The sequence below is a fragment of the Cynocephalus volans genome, chromosome 2 (genome assembly GCF_027409185.1).
Source record: "Cynocephalus volans isolate mCynVol1 chromosome 2, mCynVol1.pri, whole genome shotgun sequence".
Taxonomy (NCBI): Eukaryota; Metazoa; Chordata; class Mammalia; order Dermoptera; family Cynocephalidae; genus Cynocephalus; species Cynocephalus volans.
The window spans coordinates 136,907,702-136,931,341 of record NC_084461.1 but is presented as its reverse complement, the minus strand read 5'-3'; positions in this window follow the sequence as shown (position 1 = coordinate 136,931,341).

Genomic DNA, 23,640 nt, shown 5'->3' with positions numbered 1-23,640 from the left:
ATTGTTACAAATCATACTTATTTTTCATGGCACCCCCTCACTCCTTCCCCGCTCTTTCCCTCTCTCTCCCCCTCCCCCCTCCCCCCTCTAATAGCCATAGATTTGTTCTCTCCATCTGATTGATTAACTGCTCCTCTGTTGTTTTGTTGCCTAGATGATCTGTCCAGTACTGAGACAGGTGTGATCAAGTCCTCCCCTATTATTGTAAAGCAGATGCTTCTACTATTCTGGAGTGTGCTTTGTGGAGAGGACCTCTTCTTCTTCTTCTTCTTTTTTTTTTTTTGTTCTCTGCTGGTGCTTCTCCTTGTGTCAAGGCAGTTGAGAGTCTGGTGTGCCATCTGCACAGTGGCTGTGACTGCTGCTATAAAGACTAGCCGCTTTTGCAGCAGCCATGGCAATTATGGTGGCTACGGTGGGCTACCCGTGTGAAAATGGTGTTTTTGGTGTGCTCTTTACCTGGTTGCTGCTGGGTTCAGCTTCCCCTGGCTCCACACCTTAAGGCAAAAAATTCTATATTTTAAACTAAACTAGCTCTCTATTAGATTCCTTATCCCTCTTCTCCATTTTACAAAATCTGCCTTGTCATCTCACTTCAAAAGTGAAGCAATAACCAATAGGCCTATTTTACAGGTTAGAGAATTGAAGCTCAGGAAGGAAAAATGATTTACGCAGATCCTTCAACAATTTAGTACTGGGACATAACCCCCAGACTCCTGATTTTGGAGGATCTTCCTGCCTTTTGTGAGTGAATCAGAACTTCTGCCCCTGAAGTCACCCTTCCTGAGATACACAGGCTGGAGTTCTTTTTTGGGGGGGGGCGGTGCAGAGAAAGTGTAAGCACTTTGTAGTTCAATGAAAGAAGAGAAATTCAAACTATCCCCAAGGTTATGGTCAATCCCTACCATGCTAGGTGACCTTGGCCACGTTGTTTGTCCTCTCTGGGCTCCCTATGCTCATCTATGAAATGAAGGCTTTGGCCTAATGAGAGGATTTCAAACAATGCTCTTTGAGGGCTCTAAGGGAACCCCTACAAATTACTGCTCCCTAAAAATGAACACAGAGAGGCATACATATTCAGGGTTGCTTATTGTAAAAAGTTGGAAGCAATCAACATATCCACCAGCAGGGGGTGGATTAAATGCACCAGATCATCCATTTATTAGTCCTTCATTCATTCATCAAATAGTTATTGAGTAACTACTGTCAGGCCCTGGGAATCAGCAGTGAACAAAATAGACCAAGTCCCCACCACCTTGGAGTTTACCTGGTTGGCAGGTCTACCCAGTCATGAGCTGCACCCCAGCTAGGTGAAGTTAGATGGATCCGTGTGTCCCAGCAGGGATGGATCCATGTGTTCTCCAGGCCACAGGGCTGAGTGTTGGGATGATTCCTTTTATATAAACTGCCACCCCCTAGAAGACAAGTCTGTATGCCTGTCTGTGGGTGGACAGATATACAAAAAGGTCCCGAGGAAGTTTAGGGGGTACACCCCCTAAGCATGGTTTTGCTTCTGGAAGGAGAGGGGAATAGTCCAGGACTGAGGGTACTTTGTCTGGGGGCACTTTAACTTTATCAGCATTTTTTAAAACAAGGAAGACATATTCAGTTTGCAATTAAAAAAAATATTTTTTAAATTTAAAATAAACTTAAGTCCAGAGAGAAGGGAAGGACAAAGATCAATTTACAGTTTTCAATCCCTCAGAGTCCTTCAAGAATCTATCATGGTCAGGCTCTGCTATCTACCCAAAGCTAGGAACCACCTTGGTTTGGGGATCTGAGATTTCTGATTAAAGAAACAACGTTCATTATTGCCTGGATCCCAGAGCAAGCCTGGCCCCACCGTCCAGACAGCATCCACTGCGTTCAGCAGCGGCGGCTCCTCCCGTCTCAGCAGGGCTGGAAAGGAACACCTCCCCCAAGACTTATTTTACAGATGGGGAAACTGAGGATTATCATGATTTTTAATTTGCCAAGGACTCAATTAACGGCAGAGCCTGAATTACAGACGAAGCGAGTCTGCCCTGCCTCCAAATCCTGGGCCCAACAGCTGGGGGTGGGTGGGGTGGGGCGGGGGGGCCATCCTCCCACCTTCCGCTGGAAGCTCCAATGATGAGTCCTGGTGTCCAGCACATGCTGAAAGGAAGCCTTGTCGACATGGAAGGAGATCAAGGCAGCCGGGGGGTGCTGAAACCTCCTGTCGGGCCCGGCATCTCTGGGGAGATAGGGATGCTTCAGTGGTTGCCCCCACCCCCTCCTTGAGCTCTCTCCACTCGAATTCCGACGGGCTTTGGAATCACTAGACTGTCTCCCGCTCCCAGGAAACCCCAGGCTTCGGTGGAGCCAGGCGACTGGCTATCCATCATCCTTATCTCCTGGCTCTGGCGGCCCCAGGTCCCTGGCCTGGATGGGCCCAGGGGGCCGGGAGGGACTGGGGGGGCATCCATGATAACAAGAAAAGCAGCTGTCCTCTGGGAGAACTTCAAAGTGCCTGGAGCTGAAATTTATGTCCAGTCGAACTTGCATTGAAAGCCAAAGGGCCGTTCATCCTACAAATATTTATTGAGCACCTACTGTGTGACAGAGACTAGGTTAGGGGACTCATATGAGCCCAAGGGTTTTGTTGTTTGTTAGATTGCTATGTCTCCCTTGGGGGGGCTAGTTCGGGTCCGTGGATCGATTTATTGGCTCATTATGTACTTATTAAGCACCCACTATGAGCTGAGGGATTCTGGGGACCCAGGGCTGTTGAAATGGTTAATTGAATAAACCCTCTTTTGTGGGCAGGGTTTGACAACCACTAACACAGTGGTTAGGAGCTCTGGAGTCAGGCAGACTGGGTCTCAGCTTTCTTAGCTATAAAATGGAGATAATAATAGGACCTACCCCATAAGGTCGGGGAGAGGAGGAAATAAAATGAAATGTTATAAATCAAAAGCTTAGCCCAAGCCTGGCAGATGGTCATCTCTAAATGTAAGTGGCTATTTCTGTGAGTGCAGTTGGTTGATACATTTATTCATTTATGAACTATGTATTGAGTATCTGCTACATGCTGGGCAGTTGCTGGAGAGGCAACTGGGCAGTTTGACCTGGGAGGGTTTGCAAGAGTCTCTTTCTCTCCTCCTGGATCTCTCCTTGGCTGAGGCATTGAGGTTGAGAATGAGGATCATGGTCCTTAGGGTCTTGGGGTGAAGGGATTTGGGAAGTTGCCAAGTTCAGTGCCTCTCCAAGCCTTGAGCAGGAACCCCCGACCCCATCCCCTTAATACCTCTGCCTTCTGGTCATCTAACCTCTGCTTTCACACTGGGGTGGGGGCCTCACTGCCTCCCCGGGCAGCTCATGAGGAAGGCCTTCCTTCCACGGAGCTGACGTCTGCCTTCTCCTCATTTCCCCCATTACACTCCTAGCTCTGTCCTCTGGGCCTTACCCAAACTCTTTGAGCCTCAGTTTATTCATCTATAAAATGGGGATATTAATATTTTCTATCCGGTAAAGTCATAGCGAGGATAAAATGAGATAAAGATTGTAAAGCACTTGGCACAATATCTGTGCAATGAAGTCTTCAATAGGCTGTAGTCAATAACAACAGACAACAAGGAAATAATGGTAGCCTTTAGGAATCAATAAAGCAGGACAAAGAAGAAGAGGAGGAGGAAAGGCTGCCAGAGCTGTACTTTCTGAGGTGGAAAGCAGTTGTCAGTTCTCAGGGAACCTAAGTTTGGCAAGGGAGAGCCTGTAGGATTTTTATTTTTTTTTTAATTGAATCATAATTGATTATACATGTTTTTGGAATTCAATGTTAACATATGTTCATCAAATCAATATTACTAGTATGTATATTGTTACAAATCGTACTTATTCTTTATGCCCCTTGTCCGGTCTCTCCCTATCCCCCTCTCCCTCCCCCCACCCCCTCTGATAACCCTAGATTTCTTCTCTCCTTCTGAAAGAGTAATGGTTACTCTGTTGATTTGTTGCCTAGATGATCTGTCCAATGCAGAGAGGTGTGTTCAGGTCCCCCAATATTATCATAGAGCAGATGCTTCTTCTGTCACTTTGGAATAGGCTTTGTGGAGAGAGACATCCTATTCTTTTCTTTGATCTCTGCTGGTGACTGTTCCTGTGTCAATGTACTCCAGTGGCCGATGAACCATCTGTGTGGTGGTTGTGATGTCTAGCCACTTTCACAGCAGCCGTGGTTACTGTGGTGGCTGTGGGGGGCCACCCACATGGAGGTGATGTTTTTGGTATGCTCCTTGGTGCTGGTGGTGTGCTTGGTTGTGGGCAAGGGGTCTGGTCCCCGGATCCATGCCATGGGTCCCCGGGTGAGGACCTGAGAGCCTGCAGGATTTCAAAGGATGTTTCTCTGCTCTGAAATAAAATAAACATAGAAGGGAAGGGAGCATAGACATACCGCGCCTCTTCTCCATCCAGTGCTGGCAGTATTACTTTGTCCATTTCACAGATGAGCAGGCCGAGGCTCTGAAAACTGAGGCTCTTGAAAGTGACATGATTTGTTCAAGGCCATTGAGCTAGAGAAAGCTGGGCATTGCCAAAGCTTCGTCTCCTCTCTTCCCTCTTCCCCCTGCCCTCCAGGCAGCAGCATGGAGCTCCCCATGGACAGTGTTATGGGTTGAATTGTGTCCCTCCACCCCATTTCATATGTTGAGGCCTGTCCTGGTCCATTCAAGCTGTAAGAAAGTACCACAGATTCTGTGGCTTAGACAGCAAACATTTATTTCTCAAACTTCTGGAGGCTGAGAAGTCCAAGACCAAGGCAGTGGCAGATTTGAAGTCTGGTAAGGGCTTGCATCTGGTTTATAGATGACTATCTTCTCTGCGTGTCTGCACATGGTGGAAGGGGTGAGAGAGCTCTCTGGGGTCTCTTTTGTAAGGGCATTAATCCTATCCAGGAGAACTCTACCCTCTTGATCTAATCACCTTCCAAAGGCCCCACTTCCTAATACCATTACATTGGGGGGTAGAATTTCAACATATGTGCTTTGGGGGTGACATAATATTTAGTCCATAACAAGTCCTAACCCCCAGTACCTCAGAATGTGACCTTATTTGAAGATAAGGTCTTCACAGAGATATTCAAGTTAAAATGAGAGTCATTAGGGACAGCCCTAATCTAATAAGATTGGTATCCTTATAAGAAGGGGAAATTTGGACACAGAGATATGCATAGAAGGAAGATGACAACTGAAATGGGGAGACACATGGAGAAGCCATCTACAGGCCAAGGAGAGTCCTGGAGTAGAACCTTCCCTCACGGTCCTCAGAAGGAACCAACCTTGCCGACGCCTTGGTCTCAGACTGTTAGCCTTCAGAACTGCAAGACAATACATTTCCATGGTTTAAGCCATCCAGTCTGTGATGCTTCATTATAGCCGCCCTAGCAAACTGACACAGACAGTGCCTGGAGCTCTCCTTGGATGAGCACAGCAAGGCCTGCTCATCCCCGCCTGTCCCGGAGGGAGAGGCAGGGGCCTGGTGTGAGGAGTCACCTGGCTCCTCTCCAGACCCTGGGATGTTGGACTAGAAGCTGTGAGACTTGGGAAAGGCACGTCCAGACACCAGCCCGAGGCCTTTGCCTTGATTTTTCATCTCTATGTGGTTCCCTGAGAAGTGAAAACCTATTTTCCTGGTGTCTCTCATGGAAGCCCAGCTGCACGAACCTCACCTGCTGCTGGGGACTGCTGCCGTCCTCTCGGAAGACCTGGCAGGCTCAACATCCCTGAGGCTGGGCATTTGTCAGAGATTCCGGGAATGACCAAGCTGGCTGCATCCATTTCCTCCCCTCTCTTTGATCTTTTTTCTCTTCCTTCCTTCCTGTTTCTTTGGCTAACTTTCTCCTGGACTGTGCTCTGCAAACCCCCACTTTCCACATCCCACCGCAAAACCACTTTCTCCCAGCTCCACACACTCCCAGGCCACCCTCACCTGGTGGCCCTCAGCAGAGCAAGGGACAATCCAGAGCCTGAGGTTGCCTTGGAGACAGAGGCGGGAAAAGTCCAAACTTGCTACCTTGGAGCTGAGAAGAAATTATCCAGAGCTGGTTTCTCCTCCCACCTTCTAGGGAGACTCACTCTTGTCCTTGGCCTGGATACATTATTATATTTTGTTTTAATTGCATTAAAGCAAATGACTATGTCCCCCTGTGGTTTCGATCAGGTCAGGGATCTGATAATCAACCTTGGCACAGTCTAGACGGGAGTCACTTTGAAGCTCTTTTTAGTAGGAGGAGAACAAACAATTTTTCCAAAGTGGTCGCATTAGGCAAACATGCTTCTGGGGCATCTTTTGGGGAGGGAGCATGCCCTGGCTCCAGGAAGCTGGCTGACTGGACTCCCAGGCCCCCTGGGAGGAGTGTGGACTGTGCTCCCTGGGATGGCAAAGGGCTTTAAGTAGAGACACCACAAGCTTAGGCCTCCTGGGATGTGAAACCTGGTCCAGGTACCTCTTGCAGGAAGCCAGTCCTGACTGACACCACCTGCCTCAGGGCTGAAGGGTAGCACAATTCAGTGTGAGATGTCTTGCCCTGGAGATGGAAGAAAGGTTGAATTCATACAGGATAATGCCAAAGGTGAACTCATGTCCTGCAAAAGTATTATCTTCAATTTCCTCTCAGTCCTTTGGATTTCATGCAGAAGAAAGCATCAGTGTGCTGCCAGTCTGTCTTTAACACCTCTCAAATGTTTGCTAATCTCCCCTTCAACAAAGAGGGCAGGGCTAGGGCACTGTGGGGTGCTAAGATCTAGCTAGATTTTAATAACACTTTTGTTTTCATTGAATGCATTTTCCACAGTCTCTTTCAGATGATACTGGTTTTCTCCTTATGGAAGATGAAGCTTTGTTCCAGCACAATCATTGCAACAGTTGTGAGTGATGGCTGTGTGGGATGGGGCATCTCTCACACACAGGACTGAGGCCGGCTCTGCATCTACCTGCTGTGTGAACTTTGGAGACTGCTTTGTTCTCTGAGCCTCGTTTCTCTGTGTAAAATGGAGCTGATGATACTACCATGCAGGGTCATAGTGAGGATTCTCTGAGAGGGTATTCACGCAAAGCATCTAGATGGTGCTTAGCATGGAGTCTACACTGTCTGCCTAGTGGCCTTGTCATCCTCACACGGACCCTGCTTCCCTCAGCCATTCTTAGAGCCTTCCCTGGTACCACAGCCAAAACTGACTAAGCTCCAGGGTTCCGTGGAAACAAAAGGAATCCAGAGCCCCCAGCCATGCTCTGGCTCAAGCTCCCTGGCCTTGGGCCTGTCCCTTCCCCTCACTGGGCCTCAGTTTCCCCATCTGCCAACAGAGGCTCTGACCAAATGTTTTCTAACATCCATTTCAGCTCTGACATAAGAACATTTTGAGCGGTAACAGGGAGTGGCAATTCCATGATAGAAGACTCTCGACTTTATCAGATATATCTTCTTCTCCTCCCTACTGGTCTATGGCCCAGAGCAGCGGCCACACCTAGGAACATGCTGTAAATGCAAACTCTCAGGCCCTGCCCAGGCCTCCTGAATCAGAGGTGATTCATGTGCACATTACAGTTTGAAAAGCACTGCTTTCCACCATGCAGTCTGAAATGAGAATTTTATCATCTTCAAAGATGTTTCTATATTTTTGAAGGATTTTTAAAAACAATGAACATATATATATATAATTTTTTTCTCAGAAAACCAATAAAGCTGTTACAAAATTATTGAACTAACCCAGTCCAGTTAAGAGAGGAAATGATTTAGGTAAATCTGGTGAACAAGTTTTTCTTGGGAATTTTCCTTGTGTAAAGTAGGGACCCCTGCTTTCCATAGGTGATTTTGATCTCCTGACTCCTGGAGGGTGGTGTGTGTGAGCACGTGTGTGCACGTGTGTGTGTATGTGTGTGTGTCTGTGTTTTGCAGCTGATCCACTGAGCAGGGACTTCAGCCAAGTCAGCAAAACCAGGATGGAAATAAACCAGGGCTTCAGAGTGAGCCCCAGGAACATGGAGACCAGTCTCAAGTAAACTGAAGCAGTGTGTTCTGTGGACAAGCCAGGCACCCTGGCTTTCCTGTCGGGCCCTTCTTCTGGATGGCTTCCTGCTTCTCCCTCCATGTCCAATCTCCAACCCGGCTTGTGGACCTCTGTTTCTCTTCATCTCTGAAATGAAAGCCCCAAACACTGGGCCATCTACTTTGGAGAATTTATCCCAAAGAAGCGATCATGGTGTAGGTAAGGGTCTTCCTACAAGACTGTGCATCACATGCTGTTGATAAAAGTAAGAGGCCAGAAAAAAAAAAAATTCAAGTGTTTTAGAATAGGGGTCTGAAGTCACTTAGTCATGTTATTTCAATAGTACACACAGTGCCTGGTAGCACTTATGCTCAGGACTTCAGTGATATTTTAAGCTACTTTGCTTCTCTAAGCCTCATTTTTCTCAGCTGTGAAATGGGGATGATAATAATGCCAAATTCATTCTCTTGTTTTGAGGGTTAACTGAGGACACACATGGGGAACATTTAGTCCTGTGCCTCGTGCGTGGTAAGCAGTTGGTAAATGCTACCTTGCTGCCCTCCTGTTCAGACATAAAAAATGTCGCAGATGAATGTTCATGACATGAAAAGATACAATGTACTGAAAGTGAAAAAAGCGATTATAACTCAGCAGGATCCATGTTATAAGCAGGTGTGTGTATATTTGCATTTAAAATGGTATGGAATGATGAACATGAACTAGAACTGTGGTTGCTAAAAGAATGGGAACCAGCCACTGCAGAACCCCTTCTTACGCTCACTTCCATCTTCTGTGCCCGAGGGGGCCAGGAACATCAGACTTGGATCATCTTTGATAACGACAATAAAAATAAAATAAAAGTGATATCTCCTGAGTGCTTACTAGGAGCCAGGCACTTCCTAAGGTGTACTAATAGCTAATTTATTCTTTGCAACCACCTGTGAGGTGGATACTACCAATATTCCCATTTTACAGAGGAGAAAACTGAGGTAGAGAGTGGCTGATTAGTAATTTGCCCAAGGTCTCACAGCCAGAGAGAGGTTAGGGGATAGATTTGAACCCAGGCTCTTGGTCACTATGCTATACTGCCTCTCAGCCATCTCATTTTACAAACAAGGAAACTGAGGCCCAGAGAAGCAGGGTGTCTGACCCAAGGCCGTACAGCAAACAGTGGCAGAGCGGGAAGTAGGACTCAGGTATTCAATGCCTGGCTTTGAGGCTCTGCAGTGCTCCCCTCAGGTAGTCCCTCGGGACAGTTCATTCCATTCCTCTGCAGCCTGACTGCAAGCAGAGGAGGCAGACCTTGAAATGCCTGCACCCTCAGCCCCAGGGCACTGCGCCCCACTCTAAATCTCTGTAATTTAAGGTAAATGTAATCCATATGGCTCTGATTCATTTACACTTAAATCTTCAAAATATTGTGTTTTAAGAGCTGTTACTTACAAAGCCTTCAGAACCTGTTAAATAAGATTCAGCACCCCCATCCCTCCACCCCACACCACCCCACTTCCAGCCTCTTTCCCCTGCCCCTCTCTCAACTGGAGCGCCCACCAGCATCTGGTGGGCTGAAGAGAAACTCAAAGACTTAGACTTGGAAACTTGTCTGTGGGCACAAGGAGACATCAGGATGTTTAAAGTAGCACTGTTTGTAAACCTCTGAAATTGGAAACAATTTAAATGTCCATCAGCCAGAGAATGGATGAATAAATTGTGGCAAATTCATACAACGTAATACCATACAGCAGTGAAAACTGATAAACAAGATCTATACATGTCAAAATGCATGAATCTTACAAGCATATTGTGGAGGAAAAAGCAGGCTGCAGATGAATTTATAACATGATACCAATTATGCAAAACTTTAAAACATTGAAAATCATTCCCCATCTATTTATCTATCTTTAGAGATACATGTAGATAAAGAATAAAGAGAAGTGAGAGATACAGATAGGGATGGGTACCCAGAGGGCTTCAACTACCCTAGTAATGTTTATTTTTTAAGCTAGTGGGTGTATACATGGGTGTTTATTATATTAATATATATTTTAAAAATAATTTTGAAAAAAGTACATAATACAATTTTCGAAAGACCCTGGACTTAGTGGCAGCAAAGAAAGTTACCTTTTGTATTAATAGGTTCAATTCTCTCATTTCACAGAAAGGAAGAAGAAAGTAATTGAATATTTGTTAACTACATAACACTTATTGAATACTTTCTTGCCAGGCATACCATTGTTTCACTTAAGTTCCACACCAAGCTAATGTACTATATCCTACTATTATTTTCATTTTACAGGTAAAGCAACTGAGGGTCAGAAACTTCTTCATGTCATATAGCTTGTGAACTGCAAGGTCTGAATACCAATTGTGGTGTTTTGCCTCCCAAGCTTAAACACCAGATCACATACTGCTCCAGGTGGTGTTATTTGGTCTTTCCCTGCAGTTCTTTGAGTTAGGTTTTAGTATTAGCAATTTTGCAGATGAGGAAACTGAGGCTCAGGGCGGTCAAGGGACTTGCTAATGGTTGTTCTGGAAGTCAATCCATTGTCCCAGCTCCTTGTGCAGGGTGCTTTCCACACCAAGCCTTGTGTGGAAGATCGGGGGGTGGGAGAATATGGCCATGTTTACTGTTACCTTTGAAGCTCTATGCAATTCGGTTACTTCCAATGGGAATAAAGCTCCCACAAATTGCATTTTTTCCAGGTTTGGGGCACAGAATTGTACAGAAAGGGAGGACTTGGTGAACCTTGGGTCTTGTAGCCAAGGCATCCATCCTCAACTCCACTCTGATTCATAATCCACATCCCATTTCCATGAGTCAGGGTCCCGGCAGCACACAGGTGGCACACTCAAATTGGATGATTTGAGGGGAGTTTAATAATGGGACTGTCCACAGATTTACAGGCAGGGTATAGGGAAAGCAACAAGTTATATTACAGTTCTCTGGGGCTGACAAGAGCAGGGAGCTGTTACCACCTAGGTCTGAGGGGCAGAGGGAGCCATTATCCACCCCTGAGGAGCAGCTTTTCTGGGATGGGCTGCCTGGTTAGAGCTGCAACCAGCCGTTGGTAGAGGGGCTCAGTCAAACCCGCAAGGAGGGAGTCAAGGAAATATAACCCCATCTCACACTCCTTCCTTCAGATTCTTGCCAGTACTCCTTTTTGCCAAACCAGTGGGAAACAGAAGGTGAAAGAAATTGCTGGTGCATTCATATAGGTCAGCCTCCCAGGGCACAGAGCAGGGTGTGGAGAGCTGGAGAGTGAATCTAGAGGGGCAAACAGGAGAGACCCACACATTCCACAGTAAACACGGGCTTCCCTTCAGACTTAGACAGACTCTGACCATTTCTTATCCCCTCCACTGCTAGCGACCTCTGGTCCCAGCGACCATCTCCCATCACCAGGTTACTGCAATAGACTCCTAGCAGATCTCCCAGCTTTCCAGTCTGTTCTTAACTTAGCAATCACAGGGATTCTTGCAAATTGTAAGGCAGACATGTCACTTCCCTGCTCAAGACCTTCAAAGTAAGAGTAAAAGCCAAAGTCCTTGCAATATTCCACAGCCCTGCATGGTCTGTCATTTCCCCATCACCCCTTGACCTCATCTCCATATTTTTCTCCATTCTTCACTCTGCTCCAGCCATACTGGTCTCCTTGTTCTTCTTTGAATACACCAGGAACATCCCTGCTTTAGGGTTTTGCTGATCCCTCTTCCTGGAATGTTCTCCCTCCCTCTCCCACCTCCATCAAATCTTTACTCGTGTCTCCTACTCATTGAGACCAATTCTGAAGCCCCTTTGAAAAACTGCAAACTGTCACCTCCCCACACTCCTGATCCCACTAACTGTGCTAGTTATCTTAGCTCTATCTAGTTTTCTTTCCCCCATATTACTTGGTGTTTTACCATGCCGTATAATTTACTTGTTATATTTGTCGACTGTCTCCTCCCTTTAGAAGGCAAGCTGTATGAGCACAGAGCTCTGTTTTATTCATCAATATATCTCCAGAATTGGGAAAATAGTAGATGTTCAATACATAATCACTGAATGTTGTTGAGTGAATAAAATGAGATTGAGAAGAGATTGGACATTTCTAATTAGAAAAGGGTAGAGAATGGGCAGAGCCAGTGAGATTAGTGGGGCCTACATGTGGGGAGGAAAAAAATTAGTCAACATGGATTTATTGATTATCTACTATATTACTGTTAAAAGGAGTGTCTTACCAAAAGATATCAAAGGCCTGAACATTTTATATAACCTTTGACCCAGAAATTTCACTTTCCAGAATTTGTACAGAAAATTATTGTAGTTTTCTTAAAATAAAAATATAGCCATGCAAAATTCTTCACAGCGTTATTTATAATAGTGAAAAATTGGAACCAAATTAGGTGTCTATCAATTGTGGAATGAGTAATTCAGTGCTTAACTTATTGTACAGCCATAAAATGGGATATTATACAACCATTAAATTTATTAATTGACTTGAAAATGTTTATGACATTTTGCTTAGTGAGAAAAGTGGATTATAAAAAAGTATTACAGATAATCTTGTTTTTTAAATTAAAATATATATGCATTTAAAAGTCTAGAAGGCTATAACCAAAAACATTAACAGCACTGTCTCTGGGTAGGCACTACATACTGATGTTCTTTATTTTTGTCTCTGTTTTCTAAATATGCTTCAAGAAACTTGAATTATTTATTTAAAAACTAAATTTATATTTTGGTTCCGGTCAAGGTGGTGGAATAGGCGGTCCCCAGCATCACTCTCTCCCACAAATCAACAAATTTACAACTATAAAAATGTAACATCAGCCAAGCTGGGACCACTGGAGCTCAGGTGAAGAGGAGGACAGACCTATGGAACTCATGAAGGCAGGAGAAACCACAATGAGAGGAAGAAAAAACTGCTCTCAGCGTTTCGACCCGCAGCTGCTTTAATGCTGGAGCACATGGAGCAGGAGCCAGCAGAAGCCACAGCTGTGCCCTTTAGATGGAGTTACTTGGAGGCAGAAGGGGAGAAGAGGACTTGGTGGCCTCCAGGACAGCAAGACCACTAACAGGGTTCCCATTGACCCATGCAGGAGTGAGGAGCCAGAACAGCTGAAAAAGGGGAGCCATTCAGAGGCTGGTGAGTCAACGCAGGGGACTGGTGCAGGGCCTGTCCCATGGGAAGTGTTTGGAGCATGGGCAGTGGGGGAGATAGGCCCACTGGGAGAACACTGGGACACAGCAAGGACAACTGATTCGCCCCCCAATCAGTGCAGCACCACTCAAAGGAGACTGGTCAGGAATGCAGAATTGCATGGGATGCAGTTCAATGAAAAAACTCAGGCCCAGATCAGAGTTTCTGCACAACCCGGGTGCACCAAGTATCAGAGCCAGAAGTACCTATAAGGTCAACCATTAAACCCTGAGCTGCACAAAACGTCTTCCCTAGGGAAACAGCAGCAAAGCAGCAATTTAGGTCAACCATACAGCTCAAGTACTGGTTCCCACAGGAAGTTCTCCTGTGATAGAAGTAAGCAAAGGACAAAAAATTAGTTCTGGCCCAGGCACACCACCAATGCCTTGGGGCTCACCAGAGGACATGAGGCATGAGGCCAGGGGTGGGACTCCTGCCCACAACCACTCACACCGCCAGCACCTTGGGGTACCACCCAGGAACCCGAGGATTGGAGCCAGGGACTAGACCCCACTCCCACATCCAGGCACACCAGCAATGCCTCGGGGCTGCCTGGGGACCTGGGACACGGAGAAGGGGACCAGACCCCCCTCCCACAACCAGGCTCACTGCGCCAGCACCTTGGGGCCTGTCCAGGGACCCAGGCATGGAGAAGGTGACAGGACCCCCCCACCCACAACCAGGAACCTTGCACCAGTGCCTCAGGTCCCACCTGGGACCTGGGCATGAGGAATGGGACCGGACCCCCCTCCCACAGCCAAGCTCACTGTGCCAGTGCCTCAGTGCTCACCTGGGGACCTGGGTCATGGAGAAGGGGACCAGACTCTGCTCCCACAACCAGGCACATCTCACTAGCACCTTGGGGCCCACCCAGGGACATGGGGCATGGAGAAGGGGATTGGACCCCCCTCCCACAACCAGGCTCACCACGTCAGTGCCTTGGGGCCTGTCTGGGGACTCAGGGCATGGAGAAGGGGACCAGAGCCCCCTCCCACAACCAGGCACACCATGCCAGTGCCTCAGGACCCACTCGGGGACCTGGGGTATGGAGCTGGGTATCGGACACTCTCCACAACCAGGCACACTGCCAGGGCCAAGGAGCATGCCAAAAACATCTCCATGGGGGTGGCCCACCACAGCCACCAAGATAACCATGGCTGCCATCAAGGTGGCTAGATGCCACAACCACCATGCAGATCATCCACCAGCCACTGGAGTGCTTTAAAACAAGGAGAGTCACCAGCAGAGATAAAGAAAGGAGGAGGATGTCTGTCTCCACAGAGCCCATTTCAGAGTGATGGAAGAGGTATCTGCTCTATGATAGTGTTGGGGGACCTGATCACACCTCTCAGCATTGGGCAGATCTTTTGGGCAGCAAATGAACAAAGTAACCATTATTCTTTCAGAGGGAGAGAAGAAATCTAGGGTGATTAGACAGGGGCAGGGTGAGGAAAAGGGGGATGGGGAGGGATTGGACAAGGGGCATAAATAATAATTACAATTTGTAACAATATATATGCTAGTAATATTGATTTGATCAACATATCTCAGTGTTGAATCCCCAAAATTTGTATAATCAATTTTGACTCAATAAAATAAAATAAAATAAAATAAAACAAACAAATAAATAAATAAATTTATATTTTAAAAAATTTATATTTCTTAAAAAGTTATTTAAGAGCTATTGGATAAATCACTTGACTTTTCTGGGCTGGCTGCAGTTTGTCATTTTTGAAATGGAGATAGAAACAGCTTCAGGTCATTCCTACTTCACAGAGTTAGTTGCTGAAATAACAAGATGAGGTCACAAATAGAAGGGAAGGTTGTAAACTGTAAAGTGTAAATCATTTACAGTGCAAACAATTTACAAAGTACTAAAGGAACTGGCCAAAGCTATAAGAGAAGAAAAAGAATTAAGAGATGCAAGAATTGGAAGGGTAAAAATAAAACTATCACTATTTGTAGTGCCTATGTTCATTGACTTAGAAAAATAAGATCAACCTACAAAAAAATCAATAATATTTCTCTATACCAGCAATAACCAACTAGAAAATATGATTGAAAAATAAGATACCATTTATAAGTGGTAATAAAACCTGTTAAGCATCTAGGGAGCAATTGAGGATACACAATGCCTCTATGAAAAAAATTGAAACCTGTTATAAAGGACAGAAAATATCATCAAAATAAAGAGGGAGACATTCTATGCTCTTGGTAGGGATAAATTAATACTACGAAGAGATTAATTCTCTCCAAGTTAATCTATAAATTCAATTTAATCCCAACCAAAATTAAAATTTTTTGTCTAGGAACTTGATAAACTTATGGTAAAATTTATGTGGATAAATAATGATCTATGAGAAATAATAAAGGGGAGGGGAGTATACCTGCTACATCAGATGCTAAGACATATTACAAGGACACAAGAGTGGTTTGGCACAAGACCAGATAAAGCAATGGAACATAAGATTAATGGAACAGAATAAAGAGTTCAGAGTTGGTTCCATATGTGAACTTAATATACATAAAGATGTTACCCCAGATCATTGGGAAAGGATAAATGATTGTTTAGTAATAGATTCTGTTGAAAAAACTGGTTCCTATGTGAGGAAAAATAAACCAAATACCTATTTAACACTATAGGTAAGACTAAAAAATTAGTAGAAAAAAATGTTGAGTATCTTTGGGACCTAAGAGACTTACAGCTTTTGGTAATGGCAAAGTGGCTTGTATTGAACTGATTCTCCTCTCAATGGCATTACAAACTCTAGACAAAATATAATAAATGACTGTTTGAAGACACTGGAGAATGACTAAAAACAGGCAGAAACTGAAGGGGATTAATTACAGAAAGAAGAAAATCAGACTGGATGAGACATAATTTTATCTGGGTTTTTTTCTGAGGACACTCGTGAGCTGTGTGGTCTGTGGAGTAGAGCTCGAGCAGAAAGTGGCAGCCTTATTGGGCTTGTATAGTCAGCAGGAAGAATTCAGGTTTGTCAGAGAAGCTGGAAATTGGGGGTGATGGCGGGGGGTGGTAATCACAGAATAACATGAGCCACAGAAGAGAGAGTTCCAAAATCAGTGCACAAATTCCCCTCAAATTCTTAGCCAACTCCTGAACTGGTCATATGCAGGGTAAGATTCCAATGAGCTCATGGGGAAAGCAACAGCTGGAAGGCTGAAAGAGCTGAGCAGAAATTTCAGCAGCTGCTCAGCACTGGGAATAAAGAGTTTGGAGTTTAAATCCTGCCAAATTAGAGAGACTTGGCAAACGTTCCCAGCTTTTGATTGACACCCCAGAAGGGCCATACTTTAGGACTTGAGACCATGTCCCAGGACTAAGGGCTGCACCCTAGAACTAATGGCCAGATCAAACAGGCCTTTCTTAACAAAGTTAAAACCAAGCCTCCACAGGGCCAAGGTGATCTACAGTAATGTGAGTCTCTGCTGGAATTAAACAATACTTTTCAATCCAAGAGGCTCAGCAAACCCAAAGCACAAAGAAGAATCAGCAAGATGCGTCACGGCTACCAAAGATAAAGATAAAATCTTAAAATCAGTCAAGGGGAAATAATTACATTATATATTGGGGAATAATGATAAGGATAATGGTTGGGCTAACTTGTCATGAGGAACAACAGAGTCCACAAGACAATGGAGCAACATCTTCAAAGCATTAGAAGAAAAAAAAAATCAACTCAAAATTCTATATTGAGCATAAAATGTCTTTATAAAATGAATAAAGGCATTTTCAAAAAAAACCCAAACACTGTTCAACTTTATCACCAACAGACCAACATTCTAAGAAATTCTAAGGAAGTTTTTCAGGCTCAAAGTTTTAGGTCAGTTGAATAATTAGATCTAAAGGAAGAAATAGAGACCATCAGAAATGGTAAATATGTGAGTTGATATAAAAGACTACTTTATTTATCTTTTTTAATTATTTAAAATTTATTTAATAGTTTTAAAGTAAAAATAATAACACTTTATTGTGGAATTTATAACTTATATAGAGGAAAACTATATAACAGTAGGATAAAAGAAGAGAGAGGATGTGAATGAAACTACACTGCCATAAAATTCTTACCTTATATGTGAAGTGGTATAATATCAAATTTAAGGAAGAGTGTAAGAGTTAAGGATGTATATTATAATCCCTAGAGCAATCATTAAAAACAAAAAGTGTAGCCCTAAAAAGCAATTAGAGTAAATGAATGGAACACTAAAAAAAGGACTCAGTGAAACCAAGGAAAGCAGGAAAGAAAGAACAAAGGAATAAAGAACAGAGTGACAAATGGAAAACTAACAGCAACATGATAGACTTAAACTCAGACTTATTAATAATTACATTAAATGTACAAGTTATTTATTTATTTGTTTGTTTTTGCAGCTGGCCAGTACAGAGATCTGAACCCCTGACTTTGGTGTTGCAACACTGCTCTAACCAACTGAGCTAACTGGCCATCCCTAAATGTACAATTAAGAAGCAAAGTTTGTCAAAATGGATAAAAAAGCAAGACCCAACCATTTGCTATGTATAAGAAAATCACTTTAACTATAAAGATGGAGACAGGTGAAAAAAGGATGAAATACAATATGTCACACAAACACTATGCATAAGAAAACTAGTATGACTATGTTAATATCAGACAAATTAAATTTCAAGACAAAGAGTATTACCAGAGATAAAGATTATTTCATAATGACAGAAGGTTAAATTCATCATGATGATATAAGAATCCTAAATGTGCACACATCTAATAGCAAACCTTTAAAATGCATAAAACAAAAAGCATAAATATGTAAGTGATTTTAATATCCCTTTTCCAGTAATTGATAAAACAAGCAGAGAAACAAATCAGTAAGGAAATAGAGTATTTAAATAACATGATTAGATCAAACGAATTAATCTAATTGGTGTTTATAGAACAGTATACCCAATAACTGCTAGATATACATTCCTTTGACCAGCACACTAAATGTTTACCAAGATAGACTGTTTGCTGAGCCATAAAGGAGGTCTCAGTTCATGTCAAAAAACTGAAATCCCACAGAGTATGTGGTCGGATCACAACAGGATTAAATTAGAAATCAATAGCAATAACATATAAAAAATCTACAAAAACTGAATATTAAGCAACATACTAATAAATAACTCATGAGTCAAGAAAGAAGTCATAAGGGAAATTACAGAGTAGTTTGGACAAAATTATAAAAAAAATTAAAATTTGTGAGATGCAGTTAGTTATTAGAGGAATATTTATAACTTTATGTTTATTTACTTATAGCCTTAAATGCTTATATTAGAAAAGAAGATTTAAAATCAATTATTTAGGCTTTCAACTTAAGAAACTACAAAAAGAGCAAATTAATGCAAAGTGTGTAGATGATAGTGCATAAAGATGAGTAGAAATCAATGAGATCGAAGATGAATAAACAATAAGGAAAAAATCAGGAGGACCAAAAGTTATTCGTAAAAGATTTTAAAAATTGAATGTCTAGTTAAACTAAATTTTTTGAAAAAAGATAAAAGCACAGATTACCATTGTATTAGTCCAGCTCTGTGGCTTGCAACAGAAATACTTGGAACTGGGTGATTTATAAGAAAACAAAATTTTTTGCTTACAGTTTCAGAGGCTGGGAAGTCCAAAGTCCAGGGAACAAATCTGATGAGGGTCTTCTTTGGTTGTGGCTTTACAGCAATGCAGGGGTCTCACATGGTAGAAAAATGGTGGAGCAGAGAAAGAGAGAGACTTGCATGTGCTCTCCTTTTAAAGCCCTCAGAACCACACCCCTGACCACCATTTTTAATCCATTCACTACTGCACAGTCCTACAGTCCAATCACCTCTTCAAGGCCCCACATTTCACTTACCATAATAAAATTTCCCACCCTCTTTACTGTCACAGTGTGGATCAAGCTACTAATACATAAAACTTTAGGGACACAATCAATATCAACCATCATCAGGGCTGACACAGGAGATATCCCTAGAGATCCTACAGGTAAAAGAGAACATTGTAAACAATTTTATGCCAATAAATTCAACAAATTAAATGAAGGAGACAAATTTGTGTTATCAAACTAGCATAAGAAAAATTAGAAAATTTTAATAGCCTTATGTCTAAAGAAACTGGATTTGTAACTAAAAACTTTTAAATAAAAGAATGAAATACTGCCATTCACAGCAACATGGATAAACTTAGAGAAAATCTTGTTAAGTAAAATAAGCCAGGCACAGATGGAGAAATACTGCATGTCCTCACTCATAAGTGGGAGCTAAATAGTAAACAAATAAATAAAAAAAGAAAGAAAGATACAATAATCACAATAATACATTGAACTTTGAGAAGGAGAGAACAGAACTGAGGTTACCAGAGGTGGGAGAGGGGGAGGGGAGAGTAAGAGAGGAATTGGTAAAGGGCCATGAAAAATTATTGCATTGTATAGTGTTGTATACACTAATCCTGATTTGAGCATCACATATTGCACACAGGTATTGATATTCAACTCTGTGCCCCACAGATATGTACAATTAACTATGTTACAATAAAAAAAAAGAAAACCTTTTTTTATAAAGAAAATTCTAGACACAGAGGGAATTACTGGTGAGTTATATAAGATTTAAGTAAGAAATAACATCATTCATATGTACATTCTTTCAGAGAATAAAAATAGAACATTTTCAAACTTGTTTTATAATCCAGCATAATCTTGATACCAAAATCTGACAAAGATATAACAAGAAAAGAAAAAAGATAATGGATAAAGATTTTTTTTGTGAGAACAAAAATCCTTAACAAAAAATTGGCAAATCAAAATCAGTATTGTTTTAGAAAGATAATACATCATGACTGTATGAGATTTACCCCAGAATGCAAGGTGGGTTCAACATTCAGAAGGCAATCAATGTGATTCATCACGCTCATAGAATAAAGAAGAAAAATCATAGGGTCATCTCAATAGATGTAGAAAAAGTATTTGACAAAATTTGACATCACAGCTTTCCAGGAATAGAAAAATACACTGACACCCAATCATGATTTTTAAAAATCATTACCAATTTGAATAGAAGAGAACTTTCTTAATCTGATAAGCATCTATGAAAAACTTACAGCTAACATCATAATAAATATTTAAAAACTGAATGCTTTCCCCTCAAAACGAAGAACAAAACCACAATGTTTTTTGTGGGTTTTTTTGCTTCTATTCAACATTATAGTGACTATTCTAGCATTGTAACAAGACAAGAAAAATAAATAAAAGGCATAAAGTTTGAAAAAGAAGTAAAATTGTCTTTATACGATTATGTGTGAAAAATCTTAAGAAGTATGCAAAAGAAACTATCAAACTCAGGACAAAGAGTCAGTATTTTAAAAAATCAATTTAATCTACATAGTAGCACAACAATTAAAAAATTAAATAAAACAATACCATTAACAATAGCTCCAAAAACCACGACGTTCTTAGGAACGAATTTATCAAAAGAAGTGTAAGACCTCTACACTAAAAACTATAAAATATTGATAAAAGGAATTAATGGAGACCTAAATGAATGGAGAGATATTCCATGTGCATCAATTGGAAGACTCAATATTATTAAGATGTTTTCTCTCCATATTTATGTATCAATTCAACACAGTCTCAATCAAGATTATGGCAGAATATTTTAAGCTCAAGTTGATTCTAAAAATTATATGGAAATGTAAACAACCTGGAATATTCAAATCAATCTTGAAAAAGGAGAACAAAGTTGAAGAACTTATTCTACCTGATTTCAAGAGTTACCATAAAGCCACAACAATTGACAACATAGTAGTGGCCCAAGAATAGATATATCAATCAATGAAACAGAATATTGTCCAGAAACAAGTCCACACATACACGTGGTCAATTGAATTTCAACAAAAGGTATCAAGGTAATTTAATGGTGAAAGAAAAGACTTTTCTTTAAATTGTGCTGCAGCAACTAGATATCAACTAAATATAGGAAAAAATGAATCTCAACCCCTACTTCACACTATACCCCCAAATTAATTCCAGATGGATCAAAGATCTAAATGCAAAAGCTAAAACTAAAAGCCTCTAGAAACAAACACAGGAGAGTATTTCACAACCTTGGGATAGACAAATATTTCTTGAAAGAGGTCTCAATAAGCAAAATATATAAAAGATAAAAACTGATAAATTTTCAAGAGAATGAGAAGACAAGCCACAGATTGGGAGAAAATATTTGCAAAAGATATATCTAATAAAGAATTGTTATCCAAAATATATAAATAACTCTTAAAACTCATCAATAAGAAAATGAACAGTTCAGTTAAAAAATGGACAAAAGACCTGAACAGGCCTCTCACAAAAGAAGATGTACAGATGGTAAACAAGCATTTCAAGAGATGATTAACATCATATGTCATTAGGGAACTGCAAATTAAAATAACAATGAGCTACCACTACACTCTTATTAGAATGGCCAAAATCCAAAACATTACAACACTAAATGCTAGTAAGGATGTGGAGCAACAGGAATTTTCATTCATTGCTGGTGGAAATGCAAATTGGTACAGCCACTTTAAAAGACAATTTGTCAGTTTCTTACAAAACTAAACATAACTTTACCATACTATCCAACAATTGCACTTTTTGGTATTTATCCAAATGAGCTGAAAACCTATGTTCACACAAAAACCAGCACATGAATATTTATAGCAGCTTTATTCACAATTGCCAAAACTTGGAAGCAACCAAGATGTCTTTCACTAAGTGAATGGATAAATAAACTGTGGTACATCCTGACACCTGACAGTGGAATATTATTCACTGCTAAAAAGAAATGAGCTATGAAGCCCTGAAAAAGATACAGAGAAAATTTAAATGCATATTACTAAGTGAAAGAAGCCAATCTGAAAAGGCTACATACTGTATGACTTCAACCACATGACATTCTGCAAAAGACACTATGGAGACAGTAAAACATCAGTGGTTGCCAGGGGTTAGGGAAAAGATAGGGATGGGCAGAGCCCAGATTATATTTACGGCAGTGAAACTATTCTGTATGATACTACAATAGTGTATACATGTTATTATTCATTTGTCACAATCCACAGAATATATACCAAGGTTGAATGAACCCTAGTGTAAATTATGAACTTTGGGTGATAATGATTTGTCAGTGTAGGTTCATCAGCTATAACGAATGTACCATTCTGGTTTAGGATGTTGATAGTGGGGGAGGTTGTGCATGTGTGTGGGCAGGGAGTATAAGGAAAATCTCTGTACTTTCCATTCAATTTTGCTGTGAACCTAAAATTGCTCTAAAAAGGCAGTCTATTCAAAAATCTATAAATTATATTTCATAAAAATATAAACTTCTGCTCATCAAAAAAACTGTTAAAAAATGAAAGAAAAATCACAGAATGGGAGAAAATATTTATAATACACATTATTTTGACAAAGGACTTGCATCCAGAGTATGTTAAGACTCCTACACCTAAACAATGAAAGACAAACAACCCAATTGAAAACAAAAAGGGCAAAGGACTTGAACAAATACTCTACAAAAGAGATATAGAAATGTTCAATAGCACATGAGAAGGTGTTCAATATCAGTAGAGATAGGGAAAAGCAAATTAAAGCCAATATGAGATAGTACATAACAGAATGGCTAAAAATGGGTGAAAATTAAAAACATGGACAATATCAAGTGTTGGTGGTGAGGAAGCAGAGCACCCAGAACTCTCTTACGTTTCTGGTTGGAGAGTAAAACGGTGAAACCACTTTAAAAAACTCTTTGGCATTTGAAGGGAAAATATACCTACCTACTCTATGACCCAGCAATTTCATTCTTAGGAATGAAAATAAATACACACACATGCACACACAACACACACGGCTTGTGCATGAATGTTTATAGCAGCTTTATTCATGACAGCCAAATGCTGGAGATACTCCTAATGACTGTAATAAGATGAATGAATAAACAATTCCTTCCAATGATATACTATTTAGCAATAAAAAAGAATGAATTACTGATACATGCAATAACATAAATGAATCTGAAAAACGAATTGAAAGAAGCCAGCCACAAAAGTATATGTATAATTCCATTTATATGAAGTTCTAGAATATGAAAACTAACCTATGGTGATGAAAATCAGAACAGTATTTACCTTTTGTGGGAGGATTAACTAGAAAGTGGCCAGAGGGAACTTTCTGGGGCAATGAAAATGTTTTATATCTTTATTGTTGGAGTGGTTACATGAGTGTACGCACTTGCCCAAACTCATTCAACTGCTACTTATACCTGACAATTTTTATATTTAAATTATATCTCAATAAAAATTATGTAAAGCAAAAAAGCACTCAACAAGGAAAAATGATATGAAGATATCAAAATTAAGGATTTTTTCAATGAAGAATAACACAGATACGGCAAACAGATGACAGACCAAAAG